At 57.0% G+C, this 18,123-nt stretch overlaps 1 protein-coding gene across 2 annotated transcripts in view; it reads right to left on the minus strand.

Annotated features, from left to right (window-relative positions):
* The window catches only part of ZBTB46 (zinc finger and BTB domain containing 46), a 57,202-nt gene that overhangs the window by 37,948 nt on the left and 1,131 nt on the right, over nucleotides 1-18,123 (minus strand). Inside the window, exon 1 of one of the 2 annotated variants that reach the window (XM_060284447.1) lies at nucleotides 33-1,174. The exons of the other annotated variant lie outside the window; for it this stretch is intronic. The gene's annotated coding sequence lies outside the window, so the exon portion shown is untranslated. Of the gene's footprint in view, nucleotides 1-32; nucleotides 1,175-18,123 lie in introns of those variants that run through there. 2 annotated transcript variants of the gene reach the window in all.

The raw sequence follows: 18,123 nt of genomic DNA on the forward strand, positions 1-18,123 counted from the left end.
GCACCTGAACCAGCGTCCAGTTTGAGGCTCACCTGTCGTCGGGCACGTGGCGCTCTGAACAGAATCCTACAGGCTGCAGCCAACCCTCCGAGCAAACAAATATTCCAGAAAGGAGGAGAACACCCATCCACAGTCGAAGCGACTTTCTCACCCAAACAGAAAATCAGAACATCTAGGCCAAGTAACCCAGGGGCACCTTCATCCCTCACCCTTGAAGAAGCATCCTTTAAAAACAAAGCGACAGGGCTTCCCTGGTGGCGCAGTGGTTGGGAGTCCGCCTGCCGATGCAAGGGACGCGGGTTCGTGCCCCGGTCCGGGAGGATCCCACATGCCGCGGAGCGGCTGGGCCCGTGAGCCATGGCCGCTGAGCCTGCGCGTCCGGAGCCTGTGCTCCGCAACGGGAGAGGCCACAACAGTGAGAGGCCCGTGTACCGCAAAAAAAAACCCAACAAAAAACAAAGCAACAACATCCTACACAAACAAAACCCCTAGAACAGTAAGGACTGAAGTTGGACATCCACAAACTCCCAAACTCCAGCCCAAGCCAGCTCCAGAGGGAGAAGGCCCTGTGACCAGCTCAGCCCCCAGGAAGGTATCTTTGGGGGAGGGACCCAAGGTGATGAGAACCCCCTTCACGGTCCCAAGCACCCGAATCATTTCTCGAGTTGGGCCCCACGCGCTGCTCTCCCCAGACTCGTTCCCCAGTTCTTTGCTGCTCCTGAAGTTTCCCGGGGCCACCGGACTGGGCAGACAAAACAATAGAACTTCAGTGCCGCCCGACTGGAGGCCAGAGCCCGACCGAGGCCAAGGTGCGGGCAGGACTCCCTCCAAAGGCCCCACCGGGGGCTGCATCCTGGCCTCCGTCAGCTTCTGTGGTGACTGGCTCAGCGTCCTTGGCCCGTGGAAGCGTCACCCACCTCTGCCTCTGCCGCCTCCCTGTGTGCGTGTCTGTCCCAGTGTCCCCTCCTACAAGGACACGGTCGTATCGGATTAGGCCCATCCTACTACCTCAGTACAAATCACATCCAAACTAGCTCAGGTTCTGAGGCTCTGGGGGCTAGGACTTCACTGTACGAAATCTGGGGCCAGGCTCACAGCATAAGATGCCCTGCAGAAGACAGGTCGTCCCTGATAAACACACCATTTTCCAGCTGGTCAAATGTGCGGACATCCGTCCACCTTTCCCCGGGCGGGGGGGGGGGGCAGGGGCGGAGGGCAGGGGCCACCTCATTTGTGCAACACCTTCCTTTAGACTTTACGTTTCGCATCACCATCTGAGGTCACCTGGAAACACCCATAGTCCCCAGGCTGGGAGAACAAGGCTGGGGAGGGTCCAAGCCTGTCACTCCCTTGTCTCCCTCGACAGCCCACCCAGCTCCGTCCCTGCCAGGCGAGAATAGAGACCCCCCACTCCAACCAGCCCCCCGACTCGAAGACCAGAAGTAAACACTCTGCTTCGATCGTGTGACAGCAGCGGGACCTGACCCCGCGGACGAGCCCTGAGGAGAGCAGGCAAGCCCAGAACTGGCTGCGGTGCTCGGCCCTGGGTGCGTGGACCACCCCCGAGGGTGGTTGGCAGCCGGTCTGCCCCTCCCCCAGGGCGTGGGAGGCGGGGAGGGGGGGGGACAGACAGGCCGTCCAGGTGTGGCTTCACACCGCACACCTGGCGTTACAGACTCAGGTTAGTCAGACGCTGAGGGAGGATCCGAAACACACGTCAAACCAGGAAATCGACCATTTAAACTCAAAGCATCGGCTTCATGCCCCGAGTCCACGCGGAGCTCCGGCCGGACATGGGGGGAGGTACTGAGAGCCCTAAGGACCCTATATTCAAGTTAGGGAGAGGCTTGTTTCATCCCCTGACTTCCTATATGAATAATAAGGCTCTTTTCTCGCCAGTGAAACAGAGCCTAAGAATTAGGAAGAACCCTGAAAAGGGGCAGAATGCCGGGGCCATTTTAGAGAAGTAACAACTACCTCAGCTGGCTTTTGCATTTCTCAAATAATTTCAACTCATATGGAAAGTTCTAAAATAAATTAATATTCAGTCAGAGCAGCTTAAAATCAGTTATGTACTTCACAGAGATTCTGTTGTAAGAAAATACAATTTTCATTAGGGAAAAAAGTCACCTGTACACTAAAAAGAAAAGGCATCTAAAGGAATGATAATCAAAAACAGATTAGTCTGGGGGACTTCCCTGGCAGTTCAGTGGTTAGGACTCCGCGCTTCCACTGCAGGGCGCACAGGTTCGATTCCTGGTTGAGGAACTAAGATTCCACGTGCTGTGCGGTACAGCCAAAAAAAAAAAAAACAGATTGGTCTGCTATGGAAACATTAAGGATACACGTAATTTATCCAGGAAACTTTAAGGGAATAACTGAGTTTGCATTACAAAGCTGGTTATGTCTCCACATCAGTAGGCGGTCATGAGGGTCCCACCCACCTGACCGCAGCAGAAGAGCGGCTGCCCAGTTGCATTTCAGCAGCTGTGACCCTAAGAATGGAAGCATCTGGGTGGTCATGTCAGATGATGGCCTGATAAGAAAGATGCAGGCTGCAGACTAAAGCATGCTCACCACACTTTTTCTTTGAGGGCAAGGGCAGCAGAGCATCTGCTACTGTCCGGTGAAGATGCACCTGGCCGTGGGTCACACAGCCGTTCAGGGAACACACACCTATGGACCCACACCTGTTCACAGGACACACACCTGTGGACTGATGACCTGACTGTCATCTCTGAGTTACCGGTGCTGCTGCACAGATCACAGGGCACGTTCATGCACCCAAAGGTCCACGCAGGCAGCCCTGTGACGAAGGGACCCTCAGAGAGAAGCCTGCAGTCCTCAGGGACTCCGATGCCACACTGACAGGAACAGCTAAGGCTGGCTGAGACCAAGGGGCATTTGTTGCCACACCGGCACCTGAGACTTCACCAAAGTGACCCACGTGCCACCTGGAAGCCACACCTTCTCTCCAGTGTTTTTGTTTCTCCTGTGGGGTCTCTACTGTCTGTTTATAGCTTGCTAATCTCAAGACGCTTCAGTTTCGGACAGTATCACTTATGAAACGTGACCACTTTGGTGCCAGAACAACTTGAATCCATGATCAGACCACACTCCAAACGCTGCGTCGCCCTGCACAGCGCGGGGCTCGGGGCTGGCTGCCCTCACACGGGCAACCTGGGGCACAGGGACCATGCCAGAGACCCCACAGCGAGTGACGGAGGGGGCAGCCGCGGGTCTGTCCTGCCCAGTGGGCAGCCTGCCTGCTGCGGGACCCATTTCCAATCCCGCAGCCTCCGGGAAGGGCAGAGGTGGTCTCCAAGCTGCCAGGCAGGGAAACTGAGGCTTGGAGGTTCCCAGAGTCCGGCCGTCGGGGAGCCGCCATCCCGGGCCCCCGAGCCTCACTGTTGACCCGAGAGACACAGGTCTCGGCTGCTCAGCACGGTGACCCAGGGGCGAGGCGGCTTTGAGGTCTCCCCCAAACAAGCCGCACTCAGATGTGAGCACAGACCTGCTCTGCCAGCCTCTCTGAGAGGCAGGTACCCGATGTGGGTGTCAGGGGTGCTCCCCTGTCTGTCACTTGCAGGGTTCAGAGCCCCGGCACCTCAATCCCAGAGCACCTCCCGAAACTTTTCCCTACATCATCTGAAGGTACAGGGTCTCAACCAAAAGCCATCTTCACAAATTATCAGCAAGCGCTATGTGTCTTACTCATCCAGCGCGTCCATGAGACCACTGATGTTTCGTGGGCAAAAGCCTGGTAGATCGCCAAGCCTCAGAACGCACAAGAACCATGAAACGTGGAGACTCTGCTGTGAGTATGTTTCATTTGCTGCACTGTGTGATCAAAGTAGTAATTCCGGGAGCTGGACGGGGTATTTTTTTCCTCTGGTCCCTAAGGAGCTCCACCTGGAAGGCAACTGGTTTTAATAAGAATGTAAAACAGTGGATGCAATTTGGACGTGTGTCCTGCTGCACCCAAACAAGCCCCAGGTCTGTACAGGGACCTGGGCCCCTGGTGGGCCGGCCCCTCCCCCAGGCCAGTCACCAAGTCTCAGTCCAGAAAAAGCCAACGCTGTCAGGTGAGTGCCTCCAACACCCCCAGAACCTCCTTCCCGACCCAGCTTCGCCTCCCTTCTCACTTCTGCACTTTCATTGCCCTCAATTTACACTTCCTTGAAACGTTCCTTCAGACGTCACCTAACAGGCAAATGTTGTTTTAAAGCAGAAGCAAGACACTTTAGCGCTAGAACCAAGCCGCCCCGACGCTGGTCTGCAGAAGCCAAGCTGCTTCCCGCAGGGCCAACCGGCCGAGCCCACCTAAACGGCCCTTCCACAAAGACACGGGTGACTCTCTCGATAACTACGCGGCGTGAGAGCAGCTGGACACAGGAGACAGTGCGGGAGTCCCTGCCATGAAACCGGAACCTGCAAGGCGACCTACCGGGAAAGGAAGGGGACAGGAGGAAGGTCAGGGGCTGCCTGGCCTGGGGACAGCGAGGGATGGAGACACCAGGCGTGTGCAAACCCACCCAACTACGCTCTCTGATGAGTAGTTTGTTGTAAGCAAATCGTTACAAGGTCGATTCGAATCTATTTTCATGGAAACATCCTTGTTCAGCTACAAACGTGTGCGTATCTATTGCCTTTTGCTGGGGGTCGCACCGCATCCCCCAAACTCACTCCCTGGAGCCTTAATCCCCAGAACTCGGCATGTGACCGTATTTGGAAGCAGGGCCCTTGCAGATGTAACTGGTTAAGACAAGGTCGTTAGGGTGAGCCTTGATCCGATGTGACACGTGTCCTTACAGGAAAGGGACACGGGGACACAGACACCTCACAGGGAGGCGGCTGTGTGCTAACAGTGATGAGCCCACAGCCGAGGAACCAGCAGGAGCTGGAGGGATGCCTGGGACAGAGGGGGCGCGGCTCAGAGATGGGATAAATCTGTCGTTTAAGACATTCAGCCCCGGGTTCCGTCAGGAGCCCCGGGACATAGCATGTCTACCATGGAACGCCACTGACGCCGACGGCGTGATTCGGCGTGGATGGAAAGCACTCTGACGCTTCTCGACAAGGACAGCCCGCTCTGCCTCACCCCGAGTGTCCCGGGGCAGAACCCAGCAACTCAGCATCGTCACTCCACGGACACCACCTCCCTCACCCCGACGGCTACGACCTTCTGAAAAACCCAAGGTCAAGACACCAACGATGGGAAATCACGTTACAACCCCCAGTTTATATCCATTGTATTGTCAGTGTTCACGGCTGCCGTTTAAGATTTCAAACCAAGCTCCTGCCTGGGGAGAAATACTCCACGTGCGTTAACAGAAGTCCTCCTTGGCTGCCTGATGGGGGTGGCTTCGCCCGAAGTTTCTCCGGGGACCACAGTCTGACGCCCTTGGGTGCTGGAGACCAGCGTGATCTCAGAAGGCAAAACTGTGCCGCCAGGATGAGCCCCGCCCTCTCCCTTGCTGCCGCCTCCATCCAGGCTGGAGCGGCCCCCCACCCCGCCTTTCCTACCTGCGCACACCCTGACCGCGTAGGGCCGGACACATCCTGTGACCACGGGGACCCCCCCCCTTCCAAGACCGTTGGGGTGGCTTCCCCCACCCCCCGCCTGCCCAGCTCTCGCTCTCAGCGAGGAAGGACCCACAGAGTCCCAGGGTCTCACCCACGTCCCGGCGTTTCCCCAGGCCGTTTCCACTTTGGCCCCTGCGGTGCCCAGGAGCCTTGGAGCTGCGCTGGGTGCTGGCGCCCAGGCTGAGGACGAGGCTCCCCCAGCCACGATTCCAGAGCAGCACACAGGTGCCGCGAGGGCGCCCGCACTTGGGCAGGTGCCAGGGTCGGGGAGACTTCCCAGAAGGGGGCACAGGCCAGTCAGGACAAGGGAGTAGGCGCTGGGGGTGGGAGGGAGGGGGGAGGGCCCCAGGAGGGAGCAGCACATTGCGGGTGGCGCTGGCCTCCACACAAGGCCCCGTGAGCTGCCATTCCCGGGTTCAGGGCCTCGGGGTGGGGGGCCCTCCCACGGTGACCCTGGCCTGGGGCTAAGCGAGCCTCAAGGGGGCTGGACAGAGTCCACCTTCGCACTCCAGGTCTGCGCTGGCGTGGAGACAACACAGCGACCCCAGTGACCCAGCCGAGCCCTGACCCTGGAGGTGCCAGGCCACCGAGCCACCGCCCTGGCTGTTCCAGCCCAGCCCCAGAGGACGCGGCCCTGACCGACGGAAGAACCGCGGAAGTCGGCCCCAGCACCTCGGCACACAAGAGCCCCTGTGTTTCAGGGTGGGCAGAGTGCAGCGAGCGGTGGCCGAAACACAGGCAGCCCAGAGACGGCACAACACCTTGGGCGTCTGGCGGGAGAGAGCACGCGACAGTGAGATGGGGCAGGGCCAGGGAAAGACCCCGCAACCAGCCAGGGCAGTGCCAGCGTGGGCCTCAGGGTGGCACCAGCCACCAAGACCAAGAGCCCAGGGCCCAACACACTGAGGGGAGACCTGGACTCTCAGGGGAGAGCAGCCCACCCGGGGGGGGGGGTCCCAGACATCCTGATTCGGGTTCTGGCACAGGGGAGGGTGCCCAGGGCCCTGGGAACAAGTGTAGGGGCAGGGAGAGAACAGAAGAGACCAAGCAGGAACAGGGGGGACCTCCCATAAAGGCCTAAGTCAGAGCCGAGGCCCCGGCCGGGCGCGTCGGCCCGAGAGCTCTGTCACTTCTGCTGGTGGGAAGCTGGTCGGGGGAATTTGTTTTGCGGGACTGGGGAGAGAAAGAGGAAGAGGTCAGCACTTTACCTGTGCTCCCAGGCACCTCCTGCTACACTCAACCCCCATTTTGGACGTTTCGTCTCTAAACCACGCTTCATCATAACGGGCAGCTAAACTGTCAGCTCCCTTAGTGCTCGTTTTACAGGTGGAGCGACAAAGGCAAACCCTGCTGTGGAATACAAAAGGGATGCAAGCGCCCAGCTGGTGACACTGCCTCCTCCTCCAGGGAGCCTCCAGGGGCTCCTCCCACTATGGCTCGCAAGGTGCCTCTTGTCTCCCGACAGCTTCACATCTTCCCGCCGAATCTGACAGCCTCTCCACACAGGGACCACATCTGGACGCTGTCCTGGTGCACACCCTTGGCGGGGGGGGGGGGGGTCAACAAAACGACAGTACCGGGCTTCCCTGGTGGTGCAGTGGTTAAGAATCCTCCTGCCAGTGAAGGGGACACAGGTTCGAGCCCTGGTCCGGGAAGATCCCACATGTCGCAGAGCAACTAAGCCCGTGCGCCACAACTACTGAAGCCCGCCTGCCTAGAGCCCGTGAGCCACAACCACTGAAGCCTGCGCTCTAGAGCCCGTGAGCCACAACCACTGAAGCCTGCGCTCTAGAGCCCGTGAGCCACAACCACTGAAGCCTGCGCTCTAGAGCCCGTGAGCCACAACCACTGAAGCCTGCGCTCTAGAGCCCGTGAGTCACAACTACTGAAGCCCGCCTGCCTAGACACCGTGCTCCCCCACAAAGAGTAGCCCCCGCTCGCCACAACTAGAGAAAGCCCGCGACCTGGCTGGTTGCGGGGTCTTTCCCTGGCCCTGCCCCATCTCATTGTCGCATTGGATCTTGGCAGATTTAACCAAGTTAAGATGAGGTCATAACCCAAGTGGGTCTGATGTGTCACCAAAGGGGGACATCTGGACACAGACATGCACAGAGGGACAGAGATGGGAAGGACGTGGCCACAAGCCCAGGGGCGCCTGGGCCCCAAGAGCTGAAGAGGCAGGAAGGACCGTCCCCCAGAGCCCCCAGAGGGGGCGCAGCCCTGGAGCCCTTGCTAAGAGGGAACATTTCTGTCGAGTTTGCCATCACTTTGTGGCACTTGGTTACAAAAGCCCTAGAAAAAGCCACGCGTCCACTTAAAATTTTTGTAAATTTTTCTTAAAAAAGCTGATCGGCTTAACAAGGCAGAAGAATGCTTTCCAAGGGTTTTAAATCTGAGATACATTGTGACTCGAAATGTTAACTAACACTTGTGCGCCCTGCCGCCAAGGAAAACGCAGGATCTAAATAGGAAATAACCTCAAAGCAATGCCTGTTCTCAAGCTATAGGATGGAATCTTTTGTTGTCTTTTTCAACATTTTACTTTGAAACACTTTCCAACCTAAGGAAAAGTTATAAGAATAATTTCAGAGAACTCCCACCTAACCCTTAACCAGAAACACCACTTTTTTTTTTTAACATTTTGCAACATTTGTTTACATCAAGTAACTGCTGGAATCTTTCATAGGTCTTTCTCTTTTGTTTGTTTATAAATTTATTTTAGGCTGCATTGGTCTTCTTGCTGTGCCTGGGTTTTCTCTAGTTGCGGCGAGCGGGGGCTACTCTTCGTTGCGGTGCACAGGCTTCTCATTGTGGTGGCTTCTCTTGTTCCAGAGCACGGGCTCTAGGTGCACGGGCTTCAGTAGTTGTGGCACGCCGGCTCTAGAGCGCAGGCTCAGTAGTTGTGGCGCACGGGCTTAGTCCGTGGCATGTGGGATCTTCCTGGACCAGGGCTCAAACCCATGTCCCCTGCATCGGCAGGTGGAATCTTAACCACCGTGCCACCAGGGAAGCCCTATAGGTCTCTTTTTTCTTAAAAGTTGCATCGCTGGAAAACGAGAGAAGCCACCCAACAACCCAAGGTTCTGCCTGGGAAACCCAGTACTGATGGGTCGCTAGGCCTGGACCCGGGGCGGGCAGAAACGTGGTCCATCACTTTCCGGCTAGCGGCAGTGAGAGCACCACACAGGCCTGGACCAGCACAGATGTTTGCTCTGGCATCCAACGGAATTTCAGCCACTAATCGGATGTTTCCAAGTCCCCAACTATCACTTCCGCACAGGCCTTTCAGATGGTAAACACTCATTAGATGCTGAGTAAATGAAGGCTGGGTGGACGGCTGCTGGGTGAATGAAGAGTGTGTGTCCGCCACGAGGACCTGCACCACGCGGCCCTCCAACAGCAGGGACGTCAATGACCCAGCAGTCCCGAACCTGACCAGGCCTCAGCAGTGAAGTGGTCACGCTGGCCCCTGATGGGGGTGGGGTGGGCTGATGCAGCAGCAGCTGGGGGCCCAGGCCAGGCCACAGGACCTGAGGCAGGGGCGTGTGGTGGACGCAGGAGGCCAAGGTGGGACAGACCTGGCGGGAAACGGGCCCCAGCATGGGGATTACCTGGACCCACTAGGATTCAGCTGGGCGCCAGCTCAGCAGGTGCTGCGGGCCCCGGGGTGGGGGCTCCTTCGGGGAGAATCCCTGGGAGGAGGAGTCGCTGGGGGCCAGTTCCTCCTCCCCCTGGCTGGGGCCGGGCTTGGGCTCCAGGGAGGGCCCGGAGGTTGAGGGCACCCTGTCCCCCCTCTGGCGTGGGAGGGATAGCCTCCCCCCAGGGAAGCCCCTCTCTGTCAAGTGCAGCTGGGACAGCTCCAAGGTGCTTTAAGACGTGAAACCCCGATTCACGAGGTTGGACCTGGGAGTTGCCACTGACCTGGGGAGGGCCTCAGGGACGCAGGGGCTTCCCAAGCCTGCCCTGGTGACAAGTGGCTGCAGCCCACGGGTAGGGGTCCCCCACCCGACCCGGGGGCTTCGCCGTCCCTGGCACAGAACCGTGCAGCGCTTGCTGGGGGGGGGCACCCCGTGTCAGGACAAAGCCCACACAGGGGCTGTGCCGTGACGCAAGGTGTCCCTCTGGAACTCGTGCCCCGACTCCCAGATGTGCTGCATCTTCAGCCCCGATTCTACTTTTGGAACCTCCCCCAAGGAAATAACCCCAGCACGCTGAGAACGAGCACGCCCCAACAGCGTGCCTGCCAGGGGTGCTGAGAATTCATGAGAAATGAGTGGGCATCCGAGCAGCACGGACCCGGCACATGTGCTCTAAGCCCATCCCTCCACGCCAGTCCCTTATTCAGACTCAGAGAGGACATGCCTGTCCACCACCCGCTCGCGTGGGGCCGGATGACACCAGACCGACGACCAGGAGGCAGAATTGGCATTGATGAGAGAGAACCCACGCTGACCTTCCTACTCCTACGGGCTGCGAACGCGTGTGGGCTGGGGTCACACGACGGGCGGTCCATGCTGGACTTTCACACACTTGCCTGAAAGGACAGCGGACGGGCCACCCCTCCGGGCCCAGAGCCCCGCAGGGACGCACTGTCTCATCCAGAACCTCAGGCTGCCCTGGGGCGGCCCCCGGGGACACAGGCGGCTCCCTCCTGCCCGCAGCCCCGACTTCCCAGGAGCAAAAGGAACCCCTCGCTGGCGCCCTGGGTACAACCAGCGCTTTCTCCGGTATTTCCTGGGAGCCTGGAGGAAGGCGCAGGCTCAGGAGACAGTGGCCAGGCATGCTGTGCTGCCTTGTAGGTCCCCTCAAATACGGTGACATTGCTGAGTGACTCCAGGAAGGGGGGTGGCAGCCATGTGACATTTCCCACCAGGACCTTGAGCTGGACGCATGACCGCTTGGACACACCCGCCGGCCGGTAAGCACACGCTGGGCACGGCCCTGCAGGGACCCACCGTGTCATCCTCTGGGGCCGGGGCTGCCCCGGTGCGATTCTGTGCTGGCTGGTATCAGGGTCCAGGCGGCGGACAGGAACACACCCGAGAACCTCACCTTCTCAGGACTTGGGAAACCGGGCCACGACCATGAGCAAACCCCACTTCCCTCACCAGCTCGGCCAAAATCCCAGTGTCTTCCTCGTGAGACAGAAATTCTAGACCCAAGCTCCCATTACCCATCCATACACCTATTTCATGAGCCGCCACTGCTCTAGAGGGGCCAGCTCTCACACTTCAGACCCAGGAGTGGTTTTTACCCAGGGATAAAAACGACTTACCTGGGAAAAAACTAAGGTAAAAATAGCTCATGCCTCCAAACAAACATTAAAATATTCGAAAGGAATAATCTTGCCAAACAAATTATGTGAAAAAAAATTCCAAGATGTTCCTATACTTTAGTAACCAATGGCAAATCTAGAATTTTTCAAATAAAACTTATATAGGTGATAATTATCTTGGAAATTCCATATACATCTCCTTGGGACTTCCCTGGCCGTCCAGTGGTCAGGACTCTGCGCTTCGAACGCAGGGGGCACGGGTTCGATCGCTGGTCGGGGAACTGAGATCCGACTGCCTTGCAGCACAACCAAAAAAAAAAGAAAAAGATAAAAACCCCAAACATATACATCTCCTTAACAAAAGGTACAAGTATCTTTCACAGCAGGCAGCACATATGAAAATGATTCGTTTTTAAGTCAGAAATTCCAATGCAGACGTCACCGTCACACTTTGGACCCTGAGTACCGGACACATGGGTCCCCCTCGCCTGGCCCTATGACCCCTCACGGGATAACAGGGCAGGGCTCCTGACGGTCAGAGGATGCCACCAGCCAGACCACCACGTGGGATCAACAGCTCCGATTTTTCAACAAACAGCACAGAACAGAATAAAGATCTCAGAGGCGCCACCCCAAGTGCAACCCGCCCCGTCCCACCCCAGCTGGCGAGGTCCTCATTCAGGGGGTGACCGTGAAGGTCAACCGAAGTGACAGCAAGGACCCTGGCCTCCCAAGGTTGCGGGGCCCCCAGGCTCCTGGTGACCTTGGGACCCACCGTAGAGGGACTTCGCCCGTGAACGTGGAGGACACGCCAGGGACAACAGCCCTGTCCACAACCACGGCCGCTGGTCACCATGGGGCACCTCCACACTCATCACGGCAAGAATCAGGACTTTCAGACCAGCCACTCGACAGCCTTACTTGATGGTACGTGAAGTTCCTCCTGTTACTACAGCATGGAAGAAAGTTTTCTAGATTGTGAAGACTACGTTTCAATAGCTGCTACACTTCGTTTTCCAGTGTCTCCTACAGGAAGCAATAAAAACACCATCCAGAAAACGGGCCACAAGTCTCACCAGCTGCCAGGGGGCGAGAAAGGCCTGGGTCCGACCTGGGGGGGCAGACGGGCACACGGGTATCCAGCCATGCAGAGGGGTCCAGAGGAGGGGCTGGGTCCTGCTTTGGAGCGGCGGCAGCCAGTACCCACCCCAGTGGCCCCGTTGGGGACCCTGGGCTCTGCCTCTGCTCCCCGCCCCACGCCCTCCCTCTGGGCCCTGCCGCATCCCTCTCCGTGGCAGGTGTCGACATCTGTCTGCCCTGTCCCTTCCCCTCTGGGACGCAGAGTAAGGACCTTGTTGGCTGCTGTGTCCCTGGTCCAAGAGCCCGGCTTGCTGCAGGCGTTGGGGTGAGTGCAGGTCCGCAGAGCGAACTCACCAATACCGTTGTCACTGGCCACGTCTGCTCTACCAGCAAGGGAAGGGCAGGAGTGAGAGGTGACAGCTGGAGACACCGAAGAGGCCCCAGGAAACGCTGGGATTGAGAAATGTATGCGGTAACGTGTCAGGCAAATACAAGCTGTAACGGTGTAGTGGGTTGAATCACGTCCCCCCAAAAGATACGTTCAAGTCCTGACTGCAGGGGCACGTAACCTCATTTGGAAAGAGGGTCTTTGCAGACGTAATAGAGTTAAGATTAGGTCATTACGGTGGGCTCCAATTCAGCGTGACTGGTGTCCTTACAAGGAGAGGGAAATTTGGACACCAGGGTGAAGGCCATGAGAACAGGACAGGAGGTAGGAGGGATGTGTCTTGGCCATGAGCACCCAGGACTGCCAGCAGCCGCCAGAGACTAGAAGAGGCAGGAAGGGTCCTTCCCTGGAGCCTCCAGAGAGAGGGTGGCCCTGCCCGCACCTTGATTCAGGACTTCTGGCCTCCAGACCGTGAGAGAACACAGCTCTGTTGTCTTAAGCTGCCAGGCTGGTGGCCCTGTGCTCCGACAGCCCCAGGGAACGCACTTAAACAGCAGCCTAACTTACACCAACAACGGTGTCACAACGCAACCGTCTCTCCCCGGCCAGACGGCAGGAAAGGCCTCTGAGATGGGGCATGAGGGGTTCCCACCCAGGGTCCACACAGTCCGGCCTCACCCCTGGACCCTGGGCCAGGGTGCTGGTCCCCTCCCAGCGAGCAGCTGAGGGGATATGGGGAGTGCACGTTCCCTGCCAAGCAGGAGAAGGGACAAATCGTTGTCTATCCTAACAGTTACATGTCCGTTTCAGTGCGCACCAAGAAGAATATAACTGAGATACCAAGCTCACGACTTCACGGGTATTCTTGCTTCTTAAGACGAGGCAAAAGAAATGTTAAGTCAATGTGAGGTCGGTGTGACCCACGGGCTGCATCGGGTGAGCTCGAGAGCTGGCGCTCGCCCTGCGTTGCTTCTCCAAGGCTCGGTGAGTCTGCTGATCTCAGGGGAAGACACCCCGTCTTTGAAGGACCACCTGTGCCCCAATGGAGCAGATCTGCCGGCCACAGCGAAGGCGGGTCCCCTGGCACTAACCCTTCCCGACCTGCTTCTCGGGCCCTCAAGGGCACTCCCACACCCGGAAGTGCTCCCAGCTCCGCGGCATCCTGGGCCCCCCGCTCATCACAGAGGAACCACGGTCCCCGCAGCCACGTGGTACTGCCACCATTGGAGACGTCTACCCTCCCTCTGCTGCCGGGTCCAGGCAGGTGGGATTTCCACCCCACAAAGGAATCAAAAGCAGCAGGTGATGGAGAAGCCAGACCAGAGAAGAGAAGGAAAGAGGTTTAAAAGACCACCCACCCACAGCCAAGTGTGTATCACACTGGCCAGTGGAGCTCAGTGACTTTAATGGTAAGGGATGTCCAAGGACACTGTCACCTTGTCACTCCTTGTTCTGGTCTCATTCTGCCAACAACGTAAGAAAAAAATAGGGGAATTATCTGGCGGTCCAGTGGTTAGGACTCTGTGCTTTCACTGCCGAGGGCGCAGGTTCAATCCCTGGTCAGGGAACTAAGATCCCGCAAGCTGCATGGTGTGGCCAAAAAAAAGAAAAAGAAAAAAATAGGAAAGGTCAAGGTACCCAATATTAAAGACCCACTTTCTTCAGGTGCCTAGTGAGCCTGTCATGATACGTGGTCCCTGAACTTCTGAAAAGTTCTTCAAAACACTCTGAGGTTGAGGGGAGAAAGTCTTCATATAAAATAAAAGCGATGAAATAACAAATGTTTCTATATCACCAGAGGCAATGGAAAAACACCATTACTTCCGGCTGGCCAGCCTGCTCCACTTTCTGTGTGAGACGGGGCGTGGGCCACGGAGCCGGCCGCCACAGGGCTGCCGGGAAGGACCGGGTTTCAAGCGCAGACGGGCGGCTTCCTTAGAGGCCGGGGGTCAGGGTGGGTCCTAGGCCAAGGTGCCTGGCTCCCTAGAAGGGGCGACGGCCACCTGTGCGCGTGACTCTGAACATCAGACGTCTGTGACTCGACCTCGTCTGGGGCACAGCGGGCATCGCTGGCCCAGGGACTGGACGGCGGGGACCTGGGCTGAGCAGCCGGTGGCCCCACGATTCTGGGAGTGCTCCCCGAGGAGCCGGCTCCCTCCTGCCCCCGAAGGAAGCAGAGTCCTTTCTGAGCTGTCTTTAAACCTCCTAAGGAAAAGGAAACTGCTACTCAGAAGCGACATTGCTCTGGATGGGACGGGATGAGAGAACAAAATACACCTGCTTCAGACTCGGATGGGGCCACAGCGGCACGCGGCACGCGCCCATGCTAGGCGCCTGCCTGACCCGCTCACACCAGAGGCGGGTGCGCTGCCCACCTGCCCCACACCCTTGAGCTCCCCCAGGCGACCTGGCCCTCCCCCCGAGTCTGCAGCACGCCTGACACTCACCCTCCCCGTGCCGGTCCTTCTGGGCCACGCTCCTGGTGGCCTGTCCGTCGCCCTGTCCACCCTCTCACCGTAGCCAACCCTCCAGTGCACACAGAGCCCCGGTGCCTTCCCTTGCCCAGTGGGCCCAGAGTGGGTCCCGTAGTGTGCTTCCAGAAAGCCCTCCTGTCCGCGTGCACGCCCACACCATCCCCGTGCAACTCGGCGCAGCCACCGCTGGGACTGGGGGCGATGAGCCCCGGGAGTCTGTCCGGAGTGCAGGCCGGTGAGCGCCGGGTCTGGAGCGTGCGTGTTCCGCTGAGCGACAGTCCTGGCTGTGCTCTCCGGCCCCAGGCTCAGCCGTGGGACACCGTTCAGAGCGGCCGCAGAACACAGGTCAGACCCTCCTCGCACCAAGTGACACACGCTCAGAGGGTGACAAGCCGCCCGGGCCGTGCCGCCCACGTGTGTGCACCTTCACAGAGGCAGCTCTGGGTGCTTGAGATTCTCGAACCGTCCATCCGCGGCCCAAGACACAGAGGCGCCTTCTTTCTGCTCTACACAGAAGGGGTCTGACGCCGGGCCTCAGGCCACCACGAGGCACTGACAGGAGGGTTTTCATACACAAATGTGGATCTTTTCAGGAGAGGGCTGCACAGCTGGTCCACTCGGACAAGCAGTGCTGGGGTGTCACTTGGGGGCCAGGAAAAGGACAGCTTCCCCGAGACGAAGGGTGGTCTGTGGGCATGGATGTTCAGGAAGAGATTCCTGTGCTGAAACATGGGCTTTGGAAGACGTCATTTGAAACGACACCACCTCTCGCCCCCATCCCGACAGCCAATCAGCCCCCAAAAGCTGCCTGGCCCCAAGAGTCCTGCCCTCTCACTGGCTACCCACTCTCGGCAAAGCAGAAGTTAGAACAGAATTTGCTGCACACGTACTGGAACCGGAGGCTGGCGCCATGGGCCCATCAGGGGCGGGGGAGGTGTCAGCACGGACACCCTTTCCCTCCAAGAGTCTTTAGAGAGCCCACCAGGTGGGCTACACCCCGTCCTGCTCCGAGCTCTCACTAGCATCTGTCACCACATCAGGTCCCATCAGTGGTTCCTGTAGACCCGCCCCCCCACCCTTCCCAGCGGGTCACCGGCCCCTCCGTGGGAACTCTGTCCCCAACCTTGCCTGAAGGCTGGTCCACAGCAAGCCCTCGATAAGGCCAAAACTCGTCATGAGTAAGAAACTCTGGGAATGTCTAACATGACTCAAAAAACACACCTGTCAAAACACAACCCCCCCCCCCGTAAATGCTGTTGAAAAATATGGTAACATTGTTCCTCAACTTTCTGAAGTGCCTAGGTCGCTAATTTTTTAAATCCAAATAATGGCATTTAAAAATACTTAGTCATTTAAAAATCTAATAAGAGTTAAAGGCACTGTTGAGAGATACTGAAGGGGGAACTTCGCATAAATCACACTAAGGTCGGATCTGACTGGTCTAGCTTGAACTTATCCTTTACTAGAACAACTTTTCAGTCTGTGAGAAACAGTTATTTTTCTTTTCCATGATTTCTCCGTCTACGAGCAGAACCAGAGGACGTGTTCTGTCATCATCAGCAAACCAGAACACGAAGCCCGGGGACGCACGTGTCAGGCGCACAAAGTACTGAAGCTAGAAAGGCAGAAATGATCCCACGGTTGAAGACCCCACAGCTGCACTGGTCACACCAGAGCCGGAGCCAAGAGCAGAGGACACGAGAGCCAGGATCAGAACAAGACAACCGTGTTGCAAAGACCGAAATGAGTCTTGTGGCCTCAGTAGCGATTTTTCAATCATCTGTGTATCCTTGGGAGTTAGGCCATTCAAGCACACTTGTGGCAAGAAGAAGAATCTCTTTTGTTCAGGGGAGGGAGCAGATTCACAAGGGAATTCTTGACAACCTACCATCACTCAACCGATTTCAAAGTAGAATACGTTCAATCAGAGAGAGGAAAAAGCCTTCGTTTTTATGAGAACATGGAGCCCCCAGAACGGGGCGCAAGAACTCTCCGCCCACTTCAACACAGAGGCCAGGAGGGCACCTGGGCACATGAAGCATCAGCAAAACGAGGAATGAGTTCAAGTTCACGGCTCGCGGAGCCTCTGCTGAAGATGCTCTGCTGGGCTGTCCTCAGCTGGTCCAAGACCTCTGGTAGAGAGCAGAGCAGAAGCACAGCTGCCCCAGAAACACAGACCACAGGGACACAGTGGCCCAGTTTCCCTTAATTTGAAAAACCCCACATAAGGACAGTGTTGGAAAGTTTGTTAATATTTGGTTTAACGTGTTTGCAAATAACACATCTTCTGACTGTAAAAGAGTGTCCTTCCAGGTCCCCGGAGGAGTCTCACCCATTCTCAGGGTCGACCTCACCTTCCTGTGCTAATGTGTGACCAAGGAGAGGGCGGTGGCCCCCTGCCCTGGGTGACCAAGCAGGGACACAGAGCGCCCAAGAGCCCCTGCAGCCAACAGTCCGCCAGTCCTGAACATCAGAAACTGGACGTGGAAAAACAGCTCATTTCCAAACACGAAACAGCTAAACCTGAACAGAACTGATCTCATCAAAACAAAATTCTTTCATGCAGGGTGATGTCAATGAGGCCTAATGAAATCCTGTCCGGAGGCTGGCCTCCAGGAAGGCTGAATTTGGGGTTTAGCCTAAATGCGTCCATCCCACCACTCCCTAAAGAGATGAACTCTCACAGCAAACTCCACACACACACCTCCTTCCCTTCAGGAAAGGATATAAAATGATTACTAGCTTTTCAGGGGAACACAGTGTCTAAGTTCCTACTTAAATCCAGCAACTTCTGCCTCAGTACGCCCCTCGTTTAGTCCTTTCTGTAATAGCAAGGTGTCCCAAAGTTTCCAGTTCACAGCACCTAAAACTACCATGAAATATAGCAAGGAGAAGGAAGGAGTCCACTATGATAAAATTCTATTGTTTACTTCATTACTCATGTGAAAAACCCTTCCGTAAATTTGCCTTTGGGGAACAAACTATTTCCCACTCCTGTAGAGTGGAAACACTGCTTTCACAGGCAGCACGCAGGCCAGCGACAGAGTGAATTCACAGTCTGCTACCCAAAAGGGAAGTTAGCTTTGATGATAAATCCAGTATGAAAGATTCTACAACCGATACAATTAAAACGCACGCGAGGACTCTGCACAGGTGTCTGCGCCCAGCCGGGTTCGCTAAACCCGTTGCCTAATTAGCATTTCTGTAAACAATGCTGATAACAATCTTGCCTCCGCAATCCACGACAAACGCGTCGCTGAGATTGGAGCACGGAAAGCGTGAGGAAATTCGCTGCGAATCTCGGTCAAACTTTCTTTTGT

This window comes from Globicephala melas, chromosome 15 (assembly GCF_963455315.2).
Source record: "Globicephala melas chromosome 15, mGloMel1.2, whole genome shotgun sequence".
Lineage (NCBI taxonomy): Eukaryota > Metazoa > Chordata > Mammalia > Artiodactyla > Delphinidae > Globicephala > Globicephala melas.